The 9,463-nt window shown below is 39.8% G+C and overlaps 1 long non-coding RNA gene across 1 annotated transcript; it reads right to left on the bottom strand.

Annotated features, from left to right (window-relative positions):
* Window positions 1-762: 762 nt before the first annotated feature.
* Window positions 763-3,008, bottom strand: LOC133746016 (uncharacterized). Its single transcript, XR_009863908.1, has 3 exons — window positions 2,854-3,008; window positions 2,620-2,757; window positions 763-1,327 (listed from the first exon to the last, which is right to left on the bottom strand). It is a non-coding gene; the product is annotated as an uncharacterized LOC133746016 (long non-coding RNA).
* Window positions 3,009-9,463: the final 6,455 nt, after the last annotated feature.

The raw sequence follows: 9,463 nt of genomic DNA, 5'->3' as shown, positions 1-9,463 counted from the left end.
TTCTACATCCTTTTTTGGTCAAATCTTCTTCTACATCCTATTGCAGCTAGTCTTTCTTTTTCTGTTTCTCTCTTTTTCTTCATGCTTGGTGCAAATAAAAATTGCACATGAACTCATTTATTTCAGTGGTATAATGGCACTTCACCTTCACATGGGTCTTTAATCGCCTCGACTGCAACCACACACCAGAGCATAATAAATATTAACGAAGAGCCCCTGTCGCCATTTTTGTCCATGTGGGATCGATGCGTGGTTTAGCATCAACTGTATAAACTGATGAAATAGTTCGCTGCAGCTATCACTTCGTGTACTACTACCCTATTCTCTGCCTTCAAGTTCGACATAGTAAATACGGTTTTCCACGGCCATGAAATTTCAGTCTGGACGACTGGACTTGATAAATGATGATGGTGCCACAGAAGCCTCACTGCAGTACTTGAATAACTGATTTGGGGACGAAATAAATGGTACAAGAATAGAGTGAAACCAATAATTAATAATACTACTCATTAAGGCATAGAGCTGAGCTCATGCATCCTAGCTCATGGTAGAACGATACAGGGTATCGAATTTTCGGTCTGAAGTGAGATAAGTGAGAAGGGTCCAGCATTGACCTGGCAATAAATCATAACTAACTAGTATCATTTTGTTAAGATACTGTTCTTTTGTGAATGTAAGATTGGAGGAGGGGAAAGCAACACATCCTCAAGTTGAAAGTTGGATGCACAATGCTGAATTGCTAATAATGCAAATCCAAGGGGATGTTGAAAATATACCCAAGAGCCCAACATGTTGCATATTTGAACTTTACTACACAACAGATTTCAAGTAGCAAATACAGCCCCTTCTATTTCTCATCCATCACTTCAAAAAAATACGCAGTCGAATGGTAACAACTTACAATAAACAGGACTCTAGACAATATGAATACTTTTTTTTTTAATGAGAAACAGTTTAATTCGAAATACATAAGAACTCTAGATACATGGGATGATGGGAGTGACCAGTGAAATCATCCACTCTCTTGACCATAAAAGTAGTGCCTTGATTGAGCTTCCAAATGCAATAGCTCCTTACAGTCTTTGTTGATTGATATGATTTCTTCATTGTGAGAAGTGGTCCTTAGCTTCTTGAATGCAATAGCGGCCTAAAGTCTTTCTATAAGAAACGTGCACAGCCAAATCAATATTGATGAGCTTTCCTTAACTGCAAACTTATAAACAACGGCCTCCTCATTTTGGGCCTTCAACTGCTCCTCCACTGCTTTTGCTCAATGTCAAAGCCCAAGTCACTCAGATGTAGCAATTCATTGAGATTCCTTGCATTCCTGTGATTCGATAAGAAAAACATTTAATAGAGACTATGCAACCGGCTTTTATATCTATAATTAACAAAGTCAGCATAGCCATTGCCACCATGATAAAGACTTATTGACTATGCAATTTGCCAATTCACTTGGGCAATCCTTAGACTCACCCTCAACCTGAACCCCAACCATAATATGGAATATGCAAACAATCAAATGCAGTTTTTTCTCTCTTCAATAACACAAACATTTGCCCAGCATCCAACCAGGTCTTTGAGTATCTATCCAATATTTAAGGTCTCAATAGCAAAATGAAGTTTCAACTCAAAATCGCTAAACAACAAGGATTATTGGACCATGTAAGGGCATTACTGGCAGCAATATCATTAGAAGTTTAAGCTGCAAAGCGGATCCCAACATTTATTTCTGCTCATTGAAATTAGGCAACCAATCATTTTTTTGTCATAGAGCCTAGGTAAAAGAGCAATAATATGACCTAATTCTAGCGGCAGCAGTGAAGAACTTTCACTAACTACTGAGTTAGATTGCAAATGACAGCTACATCTACGATTTGGTACATTCCCAGGCCTCTCTAAGTTGAAAAACTCAAGCAAGTCAGTATCTTGTTCTACTGAAGTTAATGTGACTTCACAAGTTTAGAATTACTGAAACATGTGTGGGGATTTATGGCAGCAGAAACATTAGAAGTTTAAGCTGCAAAGTGAATCCCAACATCAATTTCTGCAATTCAGACCAGGCAACCAATAGCTCGATGCTCATGGAGCCTTTGGTCTAATGCAAAACAATATCAAACGTAATACCACTTCACAAAATCTGAGAACTACTTCACATCTAACCCATTGCTCCAAAACTAGGCCTCTTTATGATAAAAATAAACCCAACTAGACCCTATTTCTGTTCAAGTACGATATTTTATACGGTCTTTTATTCGCTGGAATTACAATGTAAGGGTCTTACTGGCAGCAGAACACTAGAAATTTAAGCTGCAAAGCGGCTCCCAACATCTATTTTTGCACATTAATAAAAGGCAACCAATAATTCCCCGAGTCATGGAGCCTTGGTAATAGTGCAACAATCAAACCTAATACCGGTTCATAGATCAACTCCCACATACTACTCAGTAAGATTGGAAATGGCCACTAGATTACGGTAAACAAATTTAACCACATACACCCTTAAAATTGCAGCGAAAACCATACATAAATATTAAAACTCAAAGAAAAATCATCAGAAAATACCATCTATGAAACAGAAAGAAAGTTGTGATTAAAAAATAAATCACATCAGCTCACATATTGGAAGAGTGCTTGGAGCAGGAGGAGGGTTCCTTCCTGTTGTTGCCCAGGGAGAGACTGAACAGGGTATGTTAAAGTATTCTGATTGCCTTGCAGACATCCTATTTGCACATTTGCAAATTCTCCATGCTTAACCTAATCACAGGGGTTACAATTACATCAAACAAAATCAATGCGGCATTCAGAGCAAAACAATTCGAATGAGCTAGAAACGAGTACCCATTTGTATACCTTGAAACCTCCATGTGCCAGATTCATTTGACAAGGAAGTTTTGAATTTTCACAAGCCTGGAGGTTTCGGCTGCTCTTCTAGACCCTGGAGTTGTGTATATATAGAGGTTTCTAAATTAGGGCATTTCATAAAGAGATGGGCTCTTGGTTCTTCCGGTCTGATTAAAAGTTGGGTGGACTGAGAACTATGGGCCCAATTTACTCTTTTTCTTTTTTTATTATTTCAAAAGCATGATTCTCTAACTCCAAAATCACAGCCGCACCGAAGAGTCACCGCAAGAACTGAGAAAATATGAAAAAAAAAGCAAATCCACAATGGGATCACAAAGACAGCAACCAAAAAGTTATCAATCTTGTGTTGCACGATTGGGTAAAACTTCGTGTGCACTAGTGGGTAGTCTCTTAAAGCAACTCTTCAAGGAGCGATATCGATGGTGGCGCAAGCATTGTTAACGTCATACTAGCAATATAAGATGTAAAATGCGGGGGGTGCTCAGGATCATATTTGAAATATGGAGAGAATTAAATTGGGTGGAATGAGAGATTTGGCCATTCAAGTGGATCGGGAAAAAAAAAAAAAAAACAGAGGAAATGAAAGCAAACATAAGTGAAATGAAAACAAAGCAAGGGAAATGAGGCTTAAAACCTTAGATTGGGGTCAGAATTCGGGCAAAAGCGCTCGCGCAAAGCAAATGATTAGAACACCACCGACTCTCAAAAGAGAGAAAATCTTTGATTTAGTTTGTGAAACCAAAGGCGGTAGACTTTTAGGAAGATTTGTACTTTATTTGCTACATTGTGATGTGTAGTAAATACTAGTTGTTAAGCCCTCGCAGCAATGAGAGAGAGAGAGAGAGTAAATCTTGCAACATACAGGGGCAAAATCGTCCAATCACTATACATTGAATAGTACTAAACAGTGATTTTTTTGGGGGGGGGGGGGGTGTTGGGTTTTAGTCTTCAAATAGTTCCGAGCCAAATTCGCGTTCAACTTTTATTTTTAACCTAATTCACAAGTTCAGACATATTCTAAACAGTGATTTTGGGGGGGGGGGGGGGTGTTGGGTTTTAATCTTCAAATAGTTCCGAGCCAAATTCGCGTTCAACTTTTATTTTTAACCTAATTCACAAGTTCAGACATATTTCTCTTAACGACAATTCAAACATATTTCTTTTACCTAAACTGTTTTCGGAATTCCCCTCATCTCCTAGAAGTTCACAATTTAAACAAAACGCCATGGCCCAACTAGAAAGAAGGTCGTTTGTGCCTCTGAGGATTCACTTGTACTTTGATCGATTTGGAGACAGATAAAAGTTTAACACAATCCCATTGAGGTGATTATGGCCAACATCAACAGGCAGTGGACATTTTCTAATGGCCTTATTCATCATACACCAAATCAAAAGGAAAAACATCTCATAATTAACCATCATGATCATTATTCAATTTCATAGTGCACCAATATGATTATATTTCCAAGGCGTACTACCAACCAAATCAAAGTTTTGATAAATAAACCATCTATAGGCTAAAAGAGACAAACCGACTGTGTTGGTCACGACGAGATAAGATTCCACTGTCCCCTTAGAGAAAATGCACCCCAAGAGTCTATAGGCAAGGGCAAAAGGCAAAGTTTTGCCTCTCATTTATGCACTATTCACTAATATTGCCTTTGCCTCCTAATTTTTTCATGCACCCCAAATAGGCAAAGTCAATGCCTCTCAATTATTCACTATTTAATCCAATGGTTCTTATTCTTTTAGATGTAATCCATTGGTTCCATGTGATCCAATCATTCACTAGCATTCCACCATGTTTAACTACAAGACAAAAACTATCAAAAGCAATTAACTTACATCAGCTTCCATGTGAAGCCATGTGCCATATTGGTCGACCAAGACAAAGTCCAAGACTTGCCATTGAGCTTGGTCGGGAAGGCCTCTGGTCATCCAACAAGTTTGGCATGCATGCATCTTTTTTGGTTTTTTGCCATTTTGGCTGGTCTTGGACGTCCAAGATGTATGGGGTGCATTTGCTCTTATAAATGGCGGACTCTCTCAAGTGGCAAATTTTATTGCACTTTGTATACAAAAGTAACAAACACATGTGCCTTCTCGAGTTGTCACGTAAACTTGTTGTTTAATTCTTAGACAAAAAGAAAAAATACACCTCTTTTGGTTCATTTGTGTGTATAATGTATAGTATTTTAAATTTTAAACCCTATTTCAACAATACAATGTAGGTCAAGGCGGTCCAATAAATATATTTTACATGATATAGTATATATATATCAATAAAATCGTATTCGATTGCAACGATTTAGAAAATAAAGTCTAGGGAAAATGTTCATTTATCCAAATTTAAACTATATTAACCTCACTTACTCAAACATCTTATGAGATTTACCCACTTACCCAATAAATTACATATTTTTTGCCCTAATACCCAATTAAGTATTTTTAATTATTTTTTATTTATTTTTAGGACAATTTTGCCCTCTCCCTCTTTGTCACTTAGAGAGAAGTCATTGGAGACTTTACCGGATTTCGGTCAACAGTAGCCGGATTCCGGTCACCGGTCACCTGACTCCTATGATCGGAGTCCCATGACCGGAATCCGGTGTCCGGTTTTATTGCCCCCTAATAATACCCAATCAACTCTTTATTGCTCCAATAAATTTTTTATTGAGGGTTAATAATCAATGAAAATAGGGAAAGATAATGGAGCACTCATTATAAGATTGAAAATGTTACAATAATGCCCAACTCTTCTGCTTAAATATAGCAAATTTGCCCATACGTTTATAATCTTTGAAGAATCAATTATTAATTTCTCAGAATTCGCACTGGAGATGTCATAATCTCCTTCAACTTGATGACATTTTTGTACATAAACAACATCCTCTCCAAACACCACTTTCACTGACATTGGAAACCGAATAATGGAGATCACCTTTGAGAGGATTAAGAACCTCAATCTGTAAGACAATGACAATACACAAAAAAATAATCAGCCAACATTCAGTCCGCAACTAACAAACATGTACCAAACACCACAACTTGCTTCTTCATAATCCAAAAGAACTACTCACAATGCCATTCTTTCTCGCAACACCTAGTAACTGCAACAATGCAAATTGATAAAGAAAAGTGTCACACAGTTTTTAAAATCTAGAATTCGAGTAAAAACACAACTAGTAATACCCTTTTGAAAATCTAATCACACAGAAATCAGACACGTACTGGGTTGAACTTCTGGTTTTCCATGGAGGCCGCGAGCACGCATTTCATGCCCGATCACGCTAATCATGCCATCCACGCTTGTTCGGTGGCGACAGAGCTCCTGTCCTCTCAGGTCAGGATGAGGTAGATCCCATGCTTGTGTTCAACTCGGAACAGAGCAGATCTGACGGAGAGGAGCACCACCGTCGGCTACTTCAACTTCGCAAATGAGGATGAAGATCCAGCCTTAGATCGCTTCGACTTCGCCTTCGTCGTCATTGCGGTTTTGATTTCACTACTCTCCGGCAATAAGACATGCATCTTTCTCCACCTGCTTCAGCTTCTTCGTGGCTGAAGAAGAAGCCGGAGAAGCCGGAGATCACTTCAACTTACGCTTGGTGGCTATTGAAGAGATGAGAATCGAAGCGATTTAGAGATGAGAGGGAGAATGAGAGGGGGAAATGAATCGGCACTGGTCTGGTCAGTCTAGAGCGAAATAGTGCGCCACCACTCAGAGATGGAGGGCGACGGTGCGGCAAGGAGAAGTCTATCTCATCGCCAACATCGTCAGAGTGGAAGCAGTTAGGAATTCGGGTCGGACCGTATAACTCAGCTGGGAGGAGAGATCGGAGAAGGGAGGAGAGAGAGAGAGAGAGAAGAGTGAGGGAGAATTTAGGATTTGGATCGGGCATTAGAGAGAGAGAAAGCTACCTGAGTAGCTACGCTTTCTATTGTTGCGACCAGACTGGCGCCCTTCTTGCGCAAGGTCGTGAACTTTGCTACCACGCTTGCGGCATGCTAAGCAGCCTGTTTCCTTCTTGAGAAGAACTTCTGCATTTGCTGGAAGTGAGCGTTCATCTGATGGGAGCTAGCAGTCAACGATGCAGTCAACTACTAGTAGTTCTGTTCCAGTCCCTGGTTAGTGAGCTTTGGCATCTTGTCGAGGATCACCATATGCTTTTCCATGTTGGTCTTCGTGATAGCGAATGTCTCTTCCAGCGTAGCACCCTCTGGCACGGGAATGGGGACAAACCTACCAGGGAAGTTGGCATCGCCGGTGATATCGAGCTGCTGTTGAAGATCAAGTTGAGAGCCATCAGCCTCAATTCCTTGGTCAGAATTGGCCATATTGTCCATCTGCGAATGTAGAGCAAATTTCGCAGACACTTCTTCCTCAGAAAGACCACGACAAGCAACACTTTTATGCTGCTTGTAACTGGAGGTCTTGTGTTTTGGGAAATTTAGGAATTTCTTTTGCTAAAGATTTTCCCCTGGCTTCCCAATGATGCCGAACACAAAAAGACTCTAGAGCTTTGATCCCATCGGGCATGCCAAATGTTTGGCTTCGGCCTAGTTTGGGCTAGTAAACAATCTCTTTTGCTATTGTGATTGTGCGAGCGTGCTAACATCGCGGGGTGTAGTCGTTGGGGAGTCTCTTGACTTGACTTCTTTTCAAACGCTGTGGACGAGGAGAGCACCAACCTCGTCACAAGGTTCTTTTTTCTGCCTTACAGATAAAGACTTTTGTTGTGATCTCTTGCATCACCGAATTGATACTCAACATTGTAGGTTGAGCAGAGCAATCACCGGGAAGTAGGAGAAAGCACAGGTTTTGCTAAAGTGTGACTTTAGCTTCGCTGGTTTGCTGGGGCGTTACCCTAGCTTCGCTGGTTTCAATTAGGTTGAAGGTAGGTTGCTCCGGAGAGACTTTGGATAATCTGAGAGTTTAGTTGATTGAGAGGTTGTGTCTTTGTATTTCGCTTTAGGCTTTATATGCATAGGTTACTCACTGCAGATTCACCTTCCTAATAGGAGTGAAATATCTTCAAGGATATACTATATTTTAGGCCATAGTTATTGGCCTTGAATACATGCGATCAAAACGCTTATTAGTTTTGATAACTATCGTAGGCAATAAAATTGCCTATGTGATGTAGCAATATTCTAGCTAGGCAACGTTAATTGCCTCTTGGGAAACAACTTCTGGATATGCACGTATTGCATATATATCTTCATGTAGCTTTCCTTAATTAATCCATTGTGCATGAGCAATTATATATGACAAGATATCGTATATATCCCTTGATGATCGCAAGCAATTAAGGATGATTGCATCCTTCTCAAACTGTTCCACGTCCATCAACTTTAATTGCCAATGCAGCCTTGATAATTACCTTGCATACAGGGGCGTAGCTAGGATTCGACAATGGGGTGGGCTAAATTTTTTGGGCGAAGCCCAAATTTTTTTTTTTTTTTTACCTGCATAATATCAATGAATCTCATCAATCGATTCAACCCATTCCCAATTATCAATGAATCTCAGGCGGACTGAAACTCTGAAAAGGGGGGGTGGCTCGGTGGCTGGAGCCTGGAACTCTGGAAGGTGGAATCAAAATTGATCTGAAGTTCTGAACGAGGAGATGAGGAGAGTGAGAGTAGGAGGTGGCTCAGTGGACTGAAACTCTGAGATTGGAGGTGGCTCCCGGCTCCGTGGCTCGCAGCAATTGGAGGTGGCTCCGTGGCTGGAGCCTAGAAGCTGGAACTCTAGAAGAGTGGAAGGCGGAACTGATCTGAAGTTCTGAACGAGGAGACGGGTTGGTGTTTGAGACAGCAGCAACCCAACAACTCTTCGAAGCATTAGTAGTTTTTTTATTTTTTTATTTAGGCTATACCCATACTTGACGCATTTTGGGCGAATCAAAATTCTCCCTTGGGCTATAGCCCAAGTAGCCCTGTGAGTGGCTACGCCCTTGCTTGCATATATGCAACCCACGTCCTTATCTCTTCAATGTAGACCAATTACTTCCAGTAATTGTAGCTTGCACGTCAAGGCCTTCCCCTCTTGCACAATCTTTTTTTTTTTTTGACTTTGTCAAGGGGAACCCAAAGGCTTCTTAGGCTTTTTCATTATTTCTATGTTGAGAGAGTGGAAAATTTCTTTGATCTGGGCTATATAATTGAACCCAGAAGGTTTATAATTGGTATTTTGTTTTGGTATTTCATTATGTTGTGGGTATAAGTTTTGTTTGATCTGGCGTTGGAAACTTGTTTTTGTCTTGGTATGAAATTCTTGAAATTCTTTTTTCTTCTCTGAGCTATGCAATTGTTCCTAGAAGGTTTGTATTGAACCAAAGAAGATTCATACAAACAAAAAGGAAAAGGAGGAAGACGAAGATGAAGAAGACAATGACGGGAAGAAGAATTGTTCGGAGAGAGAGAGAGAGAGGAAGAGAAAAGAAGCAGAAGAATTTTTTTTTGGGTCTTTCTAAATGTACCCAGCAAATATCTATGTAAACCCAGCAAATCAATTTTGCATGAAAAGACAATTATATTCTCATAAGAAATTACATTAAAAGTCATGGTAAATTAAGATAATAACAAAAGAAAC

Source organism: Rosa rugosa, chromosome 1 (genome assembly GCF_958449725.1).
Source record: "Rosa rugosa chromosome 1, drRosRugo1.1, whole genome shotgun sequence".
Classification (NCBI taxonomy): Eukaryota; Viridiplantae; Streptophyta; class Magnoliopsida; order Rosales; family Rosaceae; genus Rosa; species Rosa rugosa.
The sequence above is the reverse complement of the archived record's forward strand: the minus strand, read 5'-3'. Positions and strand labels throughout refer to the sequence as shown.